Genomic DNA, 18,487 nt, shown 5'->3' with positions numbered 1-18,487 from the left:
CTGCTTTCACAGAATTTCCCAACTTATTATTTGCGCGCTTGTTCGCTGAGTGTTGCTGTTGTGTTTTTGTGTTGCTCCAATTGCACAGCAACAAAATTTATAGCTGTTTCTGATCAGAACATATTATATATCAGTTTACTTTCATAAATCATAAAAATGTAAAAAGAAACATATGAATCTTTAATTTTTCATATTTTCTTTTAATTTATTGTTAAGTATTTTTTTATTATTAGTTAAGAAATAGTCTGCAAGGTAGGCTGAAATTTTTCCCTGTGTGCTTTGCCTGCTGCCACGCCCCCATGTTACTTTTCCGCCCCCCATAACATATGATTCCATTACCATTTACGTATTCACATTTGAGTTCGTTCTGCTTCTCGGTCGTGTTGCTGTCGTTCTTGCATGAATTGCAACTGCAATTGCAACTGCCCCGCCCCCTGGCTGACCCCTGCCCGTCCTTCGCCCCCTCAACCTCCACCACCGAGCTCCCCCGCCAGCCCCTGCCCACACCCATCGCTGACCGGCCGGCAGACAAAACAAACGCATTATAACGAAATGTTGGCAAAAAAAAAAAACTAAAAAACACACAGGGAAAACAACGAAAACAAGAAGAGGAAAACTTACACCTATTTCCTGTAGATGTCCGTTCATGCGCACACTGTGAGAAATTGTGGGTCAAACATATTTCCCACAGCGGTATGCTTTAAAGCTTGATATTTTTAGGGTCAGTCTGCAACATTTCGTGGAAACACAAGACCGAAAACAGATGTACTGACTATCTGACATCATCTTGGTATTTTTTTAAAAGGAAGTTGAACAAGGTCTATTTGAAATTGACTAACACTTTAAGGGCAAGATCTTACGAATCTGCCGAGAAAAGAAAATATGTTTACATAGTAGTTAGTTGCTATAATGGTTAAAATATGGAAATTGTATTGCTGAGATAAAGAGATATAACATTTTTGAAAGCTGATTCAGAAAATAGTATGACTGTTTATTTACTTACTTTACTTAAGGTTAGTTATCAAAATACAGAGCCTAGAAGTATAGGTGATTTTAGTTCAATTGTATTATTATGGCATATATCACTAATTTCATTCATCATTATAGTCATAATATTAGGTTTAGAATGGTAAATGAATTGTTAGATACATTTGGTTTTCCAACTATGGTACAATCGCCTGAAGGGCTTTTCTTCGGGTGCATGCAATAAACTTAAATCAATAAACAAAACAAAAGAAAACAACTTCCATTGTCTGTTCCCCGTTGCCCTTTGCCGGTTCGTTTAGGTTCTGTTTCCCATTTGAAGTGAAGGCATTAAATAAGTCGAAAGGTATAAACACAAGCTGGCAAACAAATAAGGCCGAAACCGAAACCGCTCGAACCGAGACCGTCGGAGTAAATGGTTTGGCATTGCTAAGGGAAATGGGAATGGAAATGGAAATGGCAATGGATATGCCAGAGACACACACGGCAGCAAAAACCGTCGAAATTCCTTCACAGAACATTTATTTTCTGCTGCCTTTCGTTACACACATTGATTTCTGAGTTTTAGTTTGAGTTCGAGTTTGAGGCACTGGCCAAGCTGCCCCACACACACAATCACACACACACGCGATGCAATAAACTTGAAAAAGGTATATTGCTGAGCATATTTTGTATCTTTCAGATACCACAACTGGCACCCGAAACTGCAACGCCAGCAACTGAAACGAACTGAGCCAAGAAAACAAACCAAAAATCAAGCGGCAGTAGGAAAACCAATATGAAGATGCCAACCTGAGTGGAAGCGTTTCTTTAGCTTTTCGTCCTTAGTTTTTATATTTATGCACTTTTTCCCCATGACAACTTTGGCACTCAAACAGCTGCTCCAGCTGCCGGGTACATATTTTACCATTCGCCTGGGATATTCTGCCATCGGGGGGGGTTGGACAATTGGATAGGTAACAGATAATCTTCGGGGCCAATAAGATATCAAAGTTATGGTGCCCGAGATGTACGGGTGCTTTTAGTTTTGACAACACAATTGCAGCAACTTTCTTTGAATCTGCTGATGCTTAGATTGGATAACATATGCCAAGGGTTCTTACCTCCCTCCACATGTAACCTTCTTTTTTAGTTTTTTATATGGATCCTTACTTGGGGAGATTAGGATTAGATATACAATAGTTTGTACCCTTACTTACACAAAATCTGTTGTCAGTGTGACAAAGTCAATGAAATACTCAATTACCTTCAAAATATTTAAACCCATGTCATCGGGTCACAAGATTGTATGAATAACTCCATTAGCAATTCATTAATTCCCGCATTAATATGAAAATTACTACACCTTTGGCACCACAGCCCGATAAAAGGGAAACCGCAAAAATAATTAAATTAACCGGCAAGATAATTCCGTTAAAAAGCCACCTGGAATGATCGCTCGGATCAGCCTGCGTTTACCATGTAACTTACATAATGTAACTGCTATTTTTAGCGCAAAAAACTCGTTTCCCTTGGTGTTGGCCCTTATCTTAACGCTTTTAAGCACAGCCAGCAAAAACGAGTCCTGCGGCTGTTACGCTCCTTGACCGCACATACATACATAGTATATATTTTAATATACATTTGTATAGAATGAAATCCGCAATGCGGCAGCGAAACATTTGGTGGATAGAATAGAAACTCCCTGGCGGTGGCCACCGGCGGATAAAGTTGGAGGAACTGACTATCTACGACAGCAATTCATTGTGGATACTCATTAGCAGCAGGTAAACACATTTCTGGAACATTGCTTTTAATTAGTAAAACAGACGCCCGGTGTCACGGGTTCAACAAAGTAAACCAAACGGAAGGAAGGGCCCCTGTCCGTCCGCTTCTCCGTTTGTCTGTCCGTTCGTTCGTCCGTCCGTCCGTTCGCCAGTATGTCCGCCAGTCACCCTGTGCCTTTTTAATTGCAAGAACGTCAAAACATTTACCAAATTAACGCAATCCAAGCTCAACGAAATTTTTTGGGGCGAAAGAAAAACCACCAAAAAACACGAAAACGAAAGAAAAACGCGAAAAGAATCTACTTTGAACGAGAGGGGGTAACGAAAGAAACAATGCCAAATGTCCGTCAATAGATTGCAGTCAGTGTGTGCGAGGGGAGAATTTCCGACTCTTATCAGATAAACCTGCTCTAATTTCTGTACACTTAGTCAACTGAACGAGGACGAATGGGAAGTGGAAATGATAGTTGGCCAGCACTATATGGCATGGGATATACATATAATGAGTCTCAGCTGGTGGACAGCGAGCATACCAAATCACCCCGGTCGAGGAAATGCTTTTTTCTGTTTTCATTTAATTTCACTTTGAGTCGCAAATCGTTTTTATTTTTTGTGTCTCAGAGATATACCCTTGAGACAGCGTGGGTAGTGGGTATGATCGAAGCTCTGTCAGTTGGCAAAACTATAAAGACTGTGCAATCGAATTAGTTATAAACAACAGGCCATCTCTTAAGTATTCCATCTGTTAAATTTGTTTTAATGTTTTATATTTCGTCATTAATCTATTCCAACTCTTACAATCTAAAAATATTTTTAGTTGTTAAATGAATTTGTAATGTTTTAGCTAAAATCTAATTCATTAGTTATACTAATATTCAGTACTGTAAAATATTCCATTATTGGACCTTTCCAATGCATATTAATTTACATTATTTATAGAATTTATATTATAATATCCTAAGCCCTTTCTATCCCATTTGATTCCATATATAATTTTTTTGCAGTGTATTTCTTAAGTTTCCTCTATTATCATGACCCCTTTGCCATCTATTTCTTTTCGGCATTTGTTTTTTGTGTATCTGGGTGCGTTTTTTGTCGTCTTTTCCGCTCGTTCCTTACTTTTCTTTTTTTCGGCTCATGTAAAGTGTAATATATTTTTTCGGTACTTTGCAGCGGACAGATACATTTAGAGTCATTCAGTGCAGACATCCCGGGCGCAAACGGCCAAAAAGCTGAAGAGGGTAGATGTGGGTTGGGGGTTCCGGACGGCGGAGGTTGAGGTTGCGGGGTCAGTGGATCGGGGAGCGCAAGAGACAGGCAACGAATTAACTACAAACGACTACACATTAATGCCAACTTAACAACAGAAGCCGTCCAAGCGACAGGCCAGAAAATGTTGGGAAAGAAAGGGCAAGGTGTTCTGGAAAGGAAGAGGCGATGGAGGGCATAAAATACCAGAAGCTAACGACTACGACGAACGGATATACTGAGGCTGGAGCTGCTACACACAAGCTGCGGGTGTGCGGGAGTGTGAGTGTGTGTGTGAGAGATCCGCAAGATACAGATACGAGCCATAAGATATGAGATACAAGATACGACCCTGGACATGGTCACGGGCACGGCTAAAATACAATATATTATGCGTGCGTTGGCTCTTTTTTGTATTTTCCTCTGCTCTTTTCACTTGGCAACACAGAAATGGAGACACCCCAACCGCTGGCATTCTTCAAAATTAACATACCACGAATAGTACACAAAACAAAAGAAGTGTTTGCCATGTTACTAGTTGGGTGCATGGATGGATGGATGGACGGATGGATGGCCGGCTGGTAAGTGTGGATGCATGCCCCGTTTGGAGAACAAGTTACTGGGCTCTGGACAGCTGATGGCCAGTGGATCCGATGACCGTGGCGTTGGCATTGAGCATATGGTCGATATTTACCCAGTTAAGTGGGTAGTGGGTCATTGGGAGATGAATGCTCGAGTATGTACTCCTTTAACGGCCTTACTTAAATTCTCATCACTAAATGAAGAGAAATTTTATCTTTTTCAAATAAAAAAGTATAAAAAGTTATTCTTTTTCATCTCCTCAGCTAAACTTTAACCACATTTTGTTAAAATGAGATTATTTGAAAATTGCAAGCTCGGCGGACTTGAGTGGTATAATTTTCCTTTCCAGAAAGAAACCCATCTATTTTGTATGTCCCATTATATTCTATTAAATGAATGGCAGGCAAGACATCTCAAGTTTAAAGCTTATCAATTTTGCTGATCTTAGTTGATGGCGAACTTTCTATTTTGTTCTTGGCAGAAACCATGGAAAAAGTCTGCTTTCACGGCCCATTCACGTGGATCCAATTAAAGTTGCCACTCTGGCAGTTTTCCCAACAGCCAAGCAAAGCCATCGATGGAGCGGAGTTTCTGCTCGGGCTGAACAAGAGCAAGCTACAGAATGCTTTGACAGCATCAAGGACGATGATGATGTGATTCCACCGGCGGCTTGCTTCAATTATAGGAAATTGCGCAAATCCTTCAAACTTTCGCCCCTAGACCGGCAAAAGTTCCTGCGCCAAATCTGCCCAAGTCGCTGGGGAGCGGAACTGCCATCTTATTAGCGCTCTTCTCGACTTTCCTGTGACACTAATCCCGCTGCAAGTTCCCTGCACTTCAACTTCAAGTTGGCTGCACATAAGCCGGGGCTCATCCACCCAAAAATAAAAGCGAAACAACAAGCAAACAAAAGCACCAGTAAACTGGCAACAAAACAGGCTAACGTCGATGCCGATTGCGATTGCGATTCGCGATTTGGGATTCGGGATTCGGCGGGATTGCCATTGCCATTGCGGTGCGCAGCTCCTCTGGAACAGATTAAATTCCAAATTGTTTTTCATGGGCCGACAGACAAGTCCGCAGTCCTGACATCGCCTCATCCACCCCAGATTTTCGAGAGCCTCTGCCCCCAGGCGCTGGCTAATTCCCGTATGCAATGAAAACAATTTGTATCCTACGCTTTATATCCCTACCCTGTAAATGGATTTGGACAGAGGAATACGGGGTATATTTTTGATACAAAATTCTGGAAAATATCGGGCATTGTTAACTTTGAATCTGCATTTATTATTATTTGCTAATCAATCTTACAAAAGAAAAACTTTATGGTTGCTTTCTTGTAAATGTACACATTTTAAATGTATCAATTTTATAACCTCCATTTTCTCTACTTATGAACGTATTTATTAATGGGTATTCCGTGTGCCTAGTAGTTGTTTCTAGATTACTTGTTTTATGGCTGCATTTTTTATTCTTCTCTGCGCCGGAACAAGAGCGTTGATTTTATCAAGCTTATTATATGGGTCGTGGTCGTGGTTGTGGCCGTATCATCAGGCTGGGGTGCAACCCTTTTCGGGTTCTTGAGCTGCTGCAACAACAATGACAGCGGCTTGTGCAGATGGGGATCGTTTTAAGGGATCGGAGAATATCCACATCCAGTGAACAGCCATGCAGAGAAAGAAAGATCAAAGCTGAGCAACAAGAACCAAAGCATTACATCACATATTAATTATTTAAATTAAGATTGGAGTAGTAAAGTGTTAGTGTTTTTAACAAATTGTGCTCTCTGCCCCTCAGACAATCCGTTAAAATAGTACCAAAGTAGGCTTTAATTTTTCCCCCAGTGCACCCATCCATCCACTGGATGGGCCTCAGCTGGCATCCTGGCCCGCATGATTCGGTCACATCCACATAAACAAGCAAGACCCTTTTCGCTGGCGGTGGTGCCCCAAGTGCAATGCAGCGCGAAATTCCACTCATTTTTTAACAAGTTCTCAACGCTTTTGTTGCACAACAATGCGAAGGTTGATTCTCAGTTCCCGAGGGGGGAAGTCGGAGAAGGGGACTCCGAAGGGACAGGGGACGTGGCACTTCATATCATAAACTTAAGTACCAGCAGCGACCGAGAAGACAGCGTCATCTCTCCTGCCCTCCGTCCCTCATCAGCTTGTTGTACTGCTGTGCGTACTCCCTTACCTTCAGCAAAGGTAACCCAGATAGTGTTGGCAAGCGGGAACTAGCTTAAAATTTAATAAAATAACATGAAAATCGATATACATATATAAGATACTACATCTCATAAATCGGTATATAACATTGTACTTCGTAGTTTCGAAAGCAGTGAATTGATGAATTGATATCATAGTCAGATATTTAAAATCATAATAATAATTGATGATCTAACTTTAATTTCCAATGAGTAAGGGTTTTCATAACAGAATGATATACTTTTAAATCCTATAATGCACCTCTTTGATAGAAATAACCACTTCTCCAGTATCTCCCAACTCAAAAGTAGCCATTTGGCCAGCACTGATCCCGAGTAACCCAAGAGCCAGCACATTCAGTTTGCCAACGTCAGCGGCTACCGTAGTGGCTGCCTGCTACCGCTTTTGATACTCGTTTTGGTTTTGGGCTCTGATGATGACATTGACAGTAGACCCCAGACCCCAGAGACCCCTTTTGCCCCCTTGAGTACCAACCCCCTCGGAATCAGCTGTTGCTGGCTGACGGGTTGCTCAAAGAACTATCTACTATCTACTGGCTGAGGTACGGGTGCGGGTACGGGTACTCAGAATGCTTTGGCACAATTAAAGCTGCTGGTCGCCGGTCGCCTGTCTCACTCAGCTGACCTGACGTTGTCTTGTGTCGTCAGTGTCTCTGTCTCTGTCTCTGTCTCTGTCTCTGTCTCTGTCTCTGTCCCTGTCTCTGTCTTTGTTCCTGTCACTGTGGTTGGCCTCTTGTTATTTATTCGCCTTTATTTGGTTTTTCATCCAGCCGCACTCTGATCTCGGCAAGTGAAAACATACAGATCGAGGTGATAGTAAATTAAGTAGCTGATTGGATGAATATGTCTTGAACTTGCCTCAAAGAGACCGCCTCAAAGCCTAGGGCAGAAACAATGTTGCCTTTCGTACAAGTCCATGTATATAAATAGAGTTTCTACTCTAAAGCGCTAGCTCTTAAGTTGAAGAAAATGAATATCAATAAGGCAGTAACACGTAGAAAGCTATTTTAGGTTTTAGAAATATTTTACATTTTTATAACAATTGCTATAGTTTTGAGTTATAAAGTTATAAACTGGCAAAGAAATATCATAATTGCTTACTGAGGATATATTTATAAGCCCACTTGGTTGTTAGGATCCTAATATCATAAATATGCCTACAATAGTCTATTCCGATCCTCAACTCTTTTCGGCTAACCAGTTCAAGCCATTCTCGTGGGCTTATGGCCCAGTGTGCATTGTCATTGTCCCATCAGCGTTTTGCTGTCGCTGTCATTATTGTTTGCTTTCTTGCTGCTGTCGGTTTTTTGTAACCTTAGAACTTCTCAAGTTGTAGCTGCCTTTCTCGCGGCAGCCTTTGTAAATGGGCATCATACCGGAAACCCGCAACACAGCAACAACCGCCGATCGACAGACTTTATAGTAACCAGCCAGCCGAGCGAACAGGCGACCGACTGACACCGACAACGACAACAGCTGAGCGCTTGCACTGAGAGAAAAGTAGTTACATATTTACATAGACGGTTTTATGTAAGCTTATGCTGCCACAAAGTGAAATATAAGCAGGTAAAGAATCATGTTTTATCTTGGAAGTTCACCTGAGCTTTATTTTCTACCGTGTTGAATTGGAGCTGGAGTTGGACACTGGGTTCCAGGAGCGGAGTGCCTAAGGGGGATCGGGAAGAAGGTAGCCGGGAATAAGGGAGTCGGCACAGGGATGGGGTATCTTGGTATGTGGTTCGAGCAGCTGAGTTCTTGCCCGTGCGGTGCGGTTCGGTTCACTTCGCTGCCTCTCACTCATTTCATAACAAAACGCCACAACAAAGATCAAAAACAACCAGGAAAGGAGTTCAAGAAATTTGTTTAAACTAAGTGCATACCTCTTCATAAGGAAATATGCATGAATAATGAATTGAAATTTCAAAAAATATTTTAAAAATATTAAAATTCAACTGTATGCATTTGAAAACAGTACTTGCAAGAATTCTGTTTAGTTTGTTTTGCTAGTCTCCAATTCGAGGGTATAAGAATGTTCCGGACAAAGCTGCAGTTCCGACTTTGGCTGCAATCCCTTTCTCTGGCAGCGTATGAAAAACTTGCCGATGGTTCCGGTGAAAATTCACGTTTAACCGAACAATTAATAGAATCCACTCGACAACTGCACAATTTACAACATTGTGTTCTGTCCACCGGCCTCCGGACTCCAGAGTCTGGCGGTTCTGTTTGTTTGTCTGCAACTGGCAGCATAATTACCACATATTTTCTGTAAGTGGCACGGTGCGAAGTTCCCATTTAGCCAAGTTGGAGATTCCGAGTTGGCCACTTCCCAGACCGCCGATGCCACGGGAAATGAGATTCATTCTTGGCGTTTTTCCCTTCTGGCTTCGCCTTTTGTTTTCCGCAGCATTCGAAAAATGCTTCACTCGCAGTATGATCACCGCTTGAATCTTTCTAGTTGGGAATAAACCAAATGCTCTATGCCCCGGAAAAACCGAAAGAACAATTGTCTTTGTTAACGTCTATGATATGGTTTAATTAAATAATGCGGGATTATGAGAGGAATCTAATTTAATTTGTCATGACTTGGATTATAATAATACCTATCTGGATCTGGATAGTCGTATGCCGCATAGTTGCATTGCACAGTAATTATTCCGGAAAGTACTTTATGTTGTAACTATTTAGCAATTCTACTAAAGGTTCTATTCTGCAAATGATAACTATCTGTTTGTACACGAGATCTTCGAGAGTTTTCAACTGTTGGAATCTTTTTAAAATCCAATTAAATCGTTCCCTCATTTTCCTTCATTTACAAATAAATTGGTTTGGGATATCATAGTTACTCTACGAGATATATGTTATTAAATGGGAATATATGCCTGGGAACTCGCATTTTGAAATGAAACTCGAAAAAACTAATGTTTTAAATGGTACATAAGATTCAGAACACCGAAGCCCCAAGGTGATATGGATTCCATGACCAATTCCAATTGATTTCCCCTTTTTCATATTTTCATATCCGTTCCTTTGTAGTTTTTCCCCACAGACGCCACCATGATCATTAGCCGATGGCCGTCAACTATGCCAACTAATTTTTAATTAAAATTTGTATAATCCACCGCCAACTGAACGGAGGACCCACCGCAACGGATAAGATCTAATTGCCATAATTAATTCTCATATAATTTGGGCGGCGAAGGCGACTACTGTTTTTATTGTCTGGGCCTGTGTTTTTTTTATTTTTTGGGGGGGCCATTTACATAATTTCATAATATGCAAATGGATCTGCATCGGGACAAGATCGAAGATAAAAGCCATTAAAGGCAGGGCTACAAATCACAGTTGGACTGGGAGGCCTCTTCCGATACAAATTGCAGATCGGTATCTTTTGATGCGTAATTAATAACTGCAGGGGGATCCGGACCGAGACCCTTAAAAGGAGGACCCTTAAAAATTAAATAAAAAAATAAATATCTCAGGGGTAGGGGGGAACAGGCATTATTCCCCGATCTGTAATGTGAGAGCGACGAGGAAAACTGGAAACCGCAGCGAAGACAATGGCCTGCATGTTGTGAGGAAAAGTTGTGTGGAAACCCTCTGGAAAATTCACGTCTCAAGCGGGCATCGCTTGTTTGTTTGTTGTTTTCCCGTGCACCCATTGTCAAGAACTCACCCGACAACTTTATTGATAGATTGCGATTTCTGGGGACTTCTTCTTTTGGCTGCCCAACAAAAGGCAACAAGTTTACAATTACCTTTTGTCAACGCGTGAATTCTAAAGGAGGTGAAAGCCAAATTTGCGTAACAATACAATTTTCGCTCGCTGATTTATAGACATTTAATAAAGCCCTTTCCCAGGCCAGCCATCATCTCAAGGAAGATCGGCGAAAGGCGCTATCATTTGCATGATAAAAGTCGCGACTCTCGAGGGTTGGGAATGCATGGGAATGCATATGGGTTAAATGGGTGAAATGGGTGGGTCCTGGCGATAATAACAACCTTCTTGCTGCACCCCGACGATGATCGCTTAGCTCACGATTTTCCTCAACCTGAACCCCCAAAAAGATTTTCACAATTTTCCAGCGCCGTTTTCCCCCTTTTGTTGTTTGCCAGCGCAAAATTATGACGCAATTTATAGTTTTTGAGTTTCATAGTTGCATTGTGTCTTCCATTGTTGAGGGATTTCGGCCGAGGCATAACTAAGATTTATTTCCGGCTTTGTGAAATTTACACCGCATGCCACCGGAATAGGTTTCTCTGGCCAGCAGCTGTAAGTTTGGTGAATAAGTCGGGGCGGTTTCAAAAGAACAAAGTTCTTTACTCATTTTTTTTTACAACGTGAGAATCGCACGGATCAATCCCGCTCAGATTTGAACGGGCATATACTGGCGTAATAAAAATGTTTATGACCATGGCAACCGGCTGTAATCCGTAATCCCCGCCTTGGTATCCAAACAAAAGCTCTGCAAGTCCTTCTTTCATAGTTTTTTTTTTTTGTTATCCGGGTGAGCATTTGCCTTGAGAATCGGTCATGGCAATAACTTTAATCTGCTTTTCATTGATTACAGTATGTTCTTGCGCGACATTTATGCCCGTAACGATGAATGTGTTTTTTTGATAGCTGTTTATGGCCAAGGGAAACGCCGCTTTTCATTTTTGGTGGTGAAAAGTGGCAGCGGAATATGGCAAGGAGTCTAAATGACTGAGTCTGATGCACAGGCACGTTGTTAAATATTGACATTTCAGGTAGTTTCAACTGATGAAATAGGTATTTCAAAGCCATTTAACAATATTTAATTATGGCCTATTAAATCTGTAATAACGAAGCTGACAGAAAGTGTGTTATTATCTTTTGTGACCATTCGATATGTTAAAATATTAAAGCCACTTCTCTCTTTGTACGAGAAAAGTCCAATCTTAAGGTTTTTGATAGGTTCACTCCGGACTTTGTTAACCAGATGCCATCAGCAAAATGCAAATGAGAACCATAGTTTCTTATCGCTGAATAAATTGCCGGTCAGTGAGCATATGGTGGACCCCGAAAAGGCAGCACAAGGAGTATAACTCATCGGGAAATGGTTTGCGGTCTCTAGTTTCTGACAGACTTTCCCCGGCGCTGATGATGCAACAATATTTCATCCCAATAAAATATGAAATATTACGACTTCGACTTCTATGGCCGGGATGGAATTTTCGGCCTCGTATCGCTGCAATCATAACTCAAGCGAACCGGCGTTATGTAATCCAATACCAGAACATAAAGTGCACGAGATGTGGCACTCGTTACGTGGCTGTATGTTAATATTATGCGATAATTTATGGCACTTGCCCGATTTCTGTGTCAACGCTCGTGTATAAATAACAAATTTCGGTTTACGACACCGCTGACCTTCGCTGACCCCATCCTCCAGCCCCTCTCCCCCCTGGCAACCAATTTGTACTCGAAATCTTTGGGGCCGCCGTCCACAGATCATTTAACAAACTCAAGACAACGACTGGCTTTGTGCCCCGTACATACGTAGTTTTCATTTAAAAACATTTGATTTGTGTGCCATCAAATGCGAACTTTATTGGAGGTCATTTTCGGCAGATAAGAAACCAAATGAACTATATTTTTATTAAATTTGTTTTGTATGCATATTGCCATGGGGTTTGCTTACAGCTGAAAAGCGGACTTCTTGTGGCAAATAGTTTAATACCAGTACTCACTTTGATATACAAGTAAATGTTACAAACACTTAACATTAAATGAATATGAATATATGTAAAACCTCATATGTATAAGGCCCTTTTATAATGAAAATATTCTACTTTAAATTGTAAAACCAGAACTTAATTCAGCACATTTCACTCCTCAACTTGTTGGCTCAATTTTAATTCATTAGTAAAATGCCTTGTGCCTTTATTATCCGTCGGTAATAAATATGTTGGCAGCGCATCGAAAAATAAATATTGTTTCAATTTATTGGGCTTGGTTAAAATGAATTTGGGTGAATGCAGCACATGCTGCAGACAGACAGACAAATGCAGCATAAATCATCTTCAGTTTCATCTGCAGCTACAAGTTGCAGTGAAGCGTTTGCGTTCGCGTACTTGCCACATGCTGCCAAATGGTGGAGAGGTTCTTTCTTCGGCCGCTACGCCCACACAAGCGTTTGCCTTTTCGTTACCACGAAACATGCACAGGGAGAAATAAATTTAAATAACTATAGTATGAAAGAAAAATTAAGTTATATGTAAGATAATAAATGAAAGTTCAGAATTTAAACGATGTTTTAAGGGAGATTAAGGTCTTTAGTACAAGAAAGTACACAGAGAAAGATATGATACTAGTTACTATTTGGGAAACAGTGCCCACATTTTGTTCAGTGTACCATTCGATGGCCATACCCATTCGCAGCTCCATTTCTTCAACCGAGTTGCAGTTGCAGTTGCTGTGTGCCGACACTATGCCTTTGATTTATGGGCCAGCTTCCAATATAATTATGTTGTATCCGAATCGGACGGGCGATGCACGGACTAGAGCAGATATTTCAGCTATTTTCGAAACGGAAAAGTATCTGGGAGATTGTCGCTATCCACGCACCGAACTGGGGCAGCACATTTCGGGCTGCGGTTGCTTTCACTCCATTCGGTTCGATTCGATTCGATTCGAATCCATTCCATTCTATTTTAATTAAAATTTAACTTGCCAAAAAGAGGAAGAGTCCCAGAAAATGTAAATTGATTTATGGCCCCTGCCTCCGCAATGCACCAGCCCCATCGATGTTGGATTTATCCACCGAATCGAGTGCTAGAAATATGGAAAATGGGGCTAATCTTTTCGACATGTGATGGTTAGACAAGCAAACCTTCGGGAATTTATAGAACATGCAATGAGAATATGAACTAGATTGGGATATTTTTAAAAAGTAGCATGGGATAAGCATTTACTAGGAATTGGCCTAAGTGCAACTACGAATTTTTCCATAATTTATTTGTTTCCAAGGCTCGAAAACACATTTATCAGTTGTTTAACATTTTATAACGAAAATACAGCGATGCACAGATGAATGTGAATCCTGTATCTGCACACACATCTCCTGTTCAAAAAATGATTGATATTTTCAAATATAAATGAACGAGTGTGTTCATTAGTTTTTCAGAAGCGAATCTATATGTATCTGGCAAAGTTGATATATGAGTGTAGAAATTAAAACCGAAAATTTTTAGTTATCTCTTTGATGCATCTACGCCTCATCCTCCTTCCAGTCCGATTTCCAGAATGATTGAGCATGGAACTCAAACTTATAAACGTATGTGTATGTATGTATATATATGCGGCTGAGTGGAATCAACACACCAACATAACCTCACATAAATAAATCTGTCAAGTGTTGCGCATAAATATCTCGGCAACATGTTGTTATGCTTTGTTGTTGCCTCAGGATGTTGCTGCTGCTGCTTTTCGCTTTGATTTTATTTTATTTTTTCCTTCTCTGATTTTGGCTGTTGTTGTTATAATTGCAATTGTTGATGCGGTTCTTGGAGGTGCACTGCAAAAAAAGTGCACTGCTATCAAATCGATTTTCGACATTTAATTGAGTAGTATTAAACAATGAGTAGCATTAAACTTGCTTATACAAAACTGTAGAAAAGTATTGAAAAGTTTCAAATATTTGAAAAAACAGAAGGATTTAAAAGATGAACGCCTAAAAACATTTAATTTTTGCAAATAATTCCGCTTTAATTACCTTGTAACATTTACAAGAACTGCCTTCAACTGCACTTAATGAATAAATGTTAATCTTAAGGCATACATTAAACATTTTTTTGATAGTGTGTTAATTTTTGGTGGTGTCCCTCTTAAATTGTTGCTGCTGCTCCTTCTGTTGCTGTTGCTTTAATTAAATGCTGCAATCAACTGCGTAGCGCGATATTTCCAATGAAAAATTACGAAAAAGTGGCAAAGGCAGCGAAGACATCGCCGCAACTTGTGGCAAGCAATGGAGCTGAAGGGGCACAAGAGGCCGGGAAGGGGTTAATATATGGGGAAGGGGCCAGGCCATTTTGCCGCGGGCTGGCCTCGTGTTTGTGCATTGAGAAAATTGTGTCCGTTGCACATTTGTTGACTTTGCCACTTGCCTGCGTGTCCCCCAACCCCTTGCAGTCCTCTCCTCCCCCACTCACCCCATTTGCCATAAACATCCAAAGGCCTGGGTGAATTAAATTCATAATTAATGCGTTGCATGCACGCACACACACGGCTATACATATATATACATATAAAGTGTATATATAGCTGCTACCGTTGCCTCTTTTTGTTGCCTGACACGTTTATTAAAACTGATTTTTTCGCAATACCCTATCCCTATAGAAAGGGATAACCGACCATGGGAATATTAAGAATCGGGCTATGATAAATAAAAAAAAAATAAAAAAATATCACACGTATTTTCCTAACAAAAACAAAGATGTACATCCATATGTACGTATATAAAATCTTTTTTTTAAACTTTTTTATAACCAATGGATAGGCTTATTTGCTTATAAGCTTAGCATATATTAAACTGATTAGCTAGCTTTGCAATTAAAGTTGATTTTATAGTAGTAGCTTATGTAAACTAAGGCTTAAGGCTATAAACTCAACAACTAATGGAAATACAAAGTAATACTTAAAAAAAGTTTATAAATTTTTTATAAGTTGAAATGTTTTCATTATAAGAAATATTTTAGTACTTAAAACTATAAATATTATTTTTATTTCCCAAGCGAAACTACTTTTGTTTCTCTATCTTGTAAGTACGAAGCAAAATGTTGTTTTTTTAGCCACTTAAGTGCAGTAATGCTTCGGCTAAAAGATCCAATAAATATCTGAGAAGTTTTTGTTTTGGGTCTTTGTGTTTGACTTCAATCTGGGCATATTTGGCAAGCAATTTTTGCCCTTTTGTTTGGTGTTTTGTGTGATTGTGTTGTGCTTCCCTTGTGTTCCTTCACTTTTCGCATTTTTATAACGAATTTTGATTTTATGCCAAAAGCACGCAATTAGAATTTATTCCCTGTTCATTTTGCCGTTCGCATTTATCCATAATGCGTGTTTCGCCTTCGTGCATCGGCACGCAATTTTATTCATCAAATAAAAATCGAAAAAAAAAAAATACAAACTGAAAGAAAACCTAAATAAAATAACACGAAGCGAAAAACTTTGAGGGGGACAGAATGACGGAGCGTTTTCCTGCATGAGGAAAACAAAATATACTCACTCAGGCATTACAGAAAAGCAGAAGAAAACTCGCGGCGGGAAAAGAAGGAAATAGATGGGGAGAATGTCACCGATTATGTGTAATTTGTATTTAATGATTCATTAAGGCAATTTTAGTGTCAATCATTTTAATTTGAATGGCTTATCAGCAAGTGCCATCAGGTGACGAAATTAATCAAATTTCATATCAAATGTGTCAGCGCAAAATTGTTACCAAAATATGGTCTTTAGTGTTTCCGGAAACTTTCATATTGTGAGAAAAAAAATATATGGTAGCATTGTTAGTTGTAAGAAATCCTTAGGAAATTCTTAATTATTTTATTTAAATATTCATAGCATTTAAGAAAGATTCAAATAATAATGATTCTTAATAATAAGACTTCTTTTATGATAATCAATAAATAAATTTTATTACAGTCTAATGATATAATAATATATATAACATATAATAAATTTAAATCTATATATTTATTATTCTTTTTAAAAGCACGCTTGAATTTAAGATTGTATTAGCCAGCTGATTTATTCATAGATATTCTGGCTTTTATTTCTCATTCCGGTAGCCGGGGCTTTATTAATTGCCTCCGCACTTTTTCCCCGGTTTATGTTCCATTTTTATTTCACTCCGCTGGGCTTTTAGTTTTAAAACACGCCGTGGAAAAGGTGTACGCAATTATTTATTTGCATAAGGAAAAACCTGCGAACGGCAAAATGGCACGTAAAAATGTATTTAATTATAATTATTGCGCTTCTATTTACCCCGATTCTCCACTTTTTCGCTACTGTGCCATGCTTATATTGTTGTTATTTTTTTATTGCCGGCCGTTCGGAAAAATTATAGTAAATATAAATAATAAAACACGGGGCCACAGGCGAATGATAAAGTGCATTAAAATGCACGCAAAGGCGAAGCAATGGTATGGGATGGGCGGTAGGCGTCCCTGCCACGCCCCCGAAAACCGCAATTAAATTGCATGGCACGCAACAGGACGCACGACTCGATAAATTGTTTTTCTTTTTTTTTGCTTTTTTCACTCCCCGGCCAAGAGCGACTTTTCTATGGCCAAATGCGATCCTGGCCAGCCAGTGGACACTGCACTACAGCCGCTTATTATCGCAGCTAAATTATTCAGCTGCCTGACAGCCAAACGGCCAAACAGCGAAATGGCCAACTGGCCAACTGGCAAGGACGGATAGGATAGTCAGGATAGTGGAGGACAGGAGCTGCAAGCTCCCGGAGTTCCAGGAGTTTCTGCAAATGATTCGCCGGAGGGCGAAGGAGGTCCATAAATTTCGCCTGCACTCCGGAACGGAACCTTCTGGATGGAAGGTGGCCAAGTGGTCTAATGACTGCCGCTTGAGAAGCGGCTAATGAAATCCCATAAAGCGTCAGACAGCCACAATTAGTGACCAGCGATTTGGGTTGACTTTTTTCCGTCCTCTGAAGCTTGAAGTTTGGATTTTAAAGGGAAATAGTTAAGATTTATTAAACACTTTTTAGTTAGACGCTAGAACTTAACTAGAACGATATGATGTTGTATGTTTATTATAGCCCCCCTAGAAAAAACACTGCTGATCTTCTAAAGCAATCCAATTCAGATGCACGACAATGATCCATTAATAGATTGGGCCCTGTAATTTCGAGCTCTATAACTCGGATCGCATCCCATCGAGTTTTACCATTGAAGTTCACGTTTTATGGCCCATTTTAGATCAGCGAATAGATGCAGAGATGGAGATACACAAAGTAGTTTACCCATTTAATAGGTCAGCTCTTGGCGCTGGAGAAAGGCAGCTCGGCTAACAAATGTGCCCCCATCGCCATTGTCCCGTATGCATAAGTGTGCGTACTTTATGTTCTTTTTTTCACATCTGCGAGTGAGTGTGTTCGTGTGTGCAGATACAGTCATGGTCGCATAAGTAGTACGACTCAAATATAACAACACCTTTCTTGACTAATCAAACTAGTATTCTATTAATTGTTATTATTTTAGAAATTTATATATAGAGTGGGCATTGAAATACTTCTTCCTTAACTTATATGCTAGATACTTTCTTGGTGATATTTCGCTGGCTAAAACTGTATCTTGTATATTGCATTCAGATACAGTATACCTGAAGAGCGGCGATCTGTGGTCCGACACCCGCTGAGGCAACACGTATCCGCTGAAACAGTAGCCGGCACAGATGGGGAGCGTAGGTCCAAGCTGGGGCTGTATCTGTATCTGGAAGCTGGGTTCCCGGTTCGAGTCTGTCCGATCTGTCCCCAGTTTCAGTCCCTCAACCATGCCCCAGTGCCCGTTCCCAACACACATACTCCATGCCCCATGCCCCATGCCCATTTTCGAGCCCCTGTCCCCAGCTCCATTCAGCGCATGTCATGTCTCGTATCTTTTGTGCTAATCGTAAATAACTGTCGAAATTTTTTGCTACTGTATG

The sequence above is a fragment of the Drosophila sechellia genome, chromosome 3L (genome assembly GCF_004382195.2).
Source record: "Drosophila sechellia strain sech25 chromosome 3L, ASM438219v1, whole genome shotgun sequence".
Classification (NCBI taxonomy): domain Eukaryota; kingdom Metazoa; phylum Arthropoda; class Insecta; order Diptera; family Drosophilidae; genus Drosophila; species Drosophila sechellia.
The sequence above is the reverse complement of the archived record's forward strand: the minus strand, read 5'-3'. Positions refer to the sequence as shown.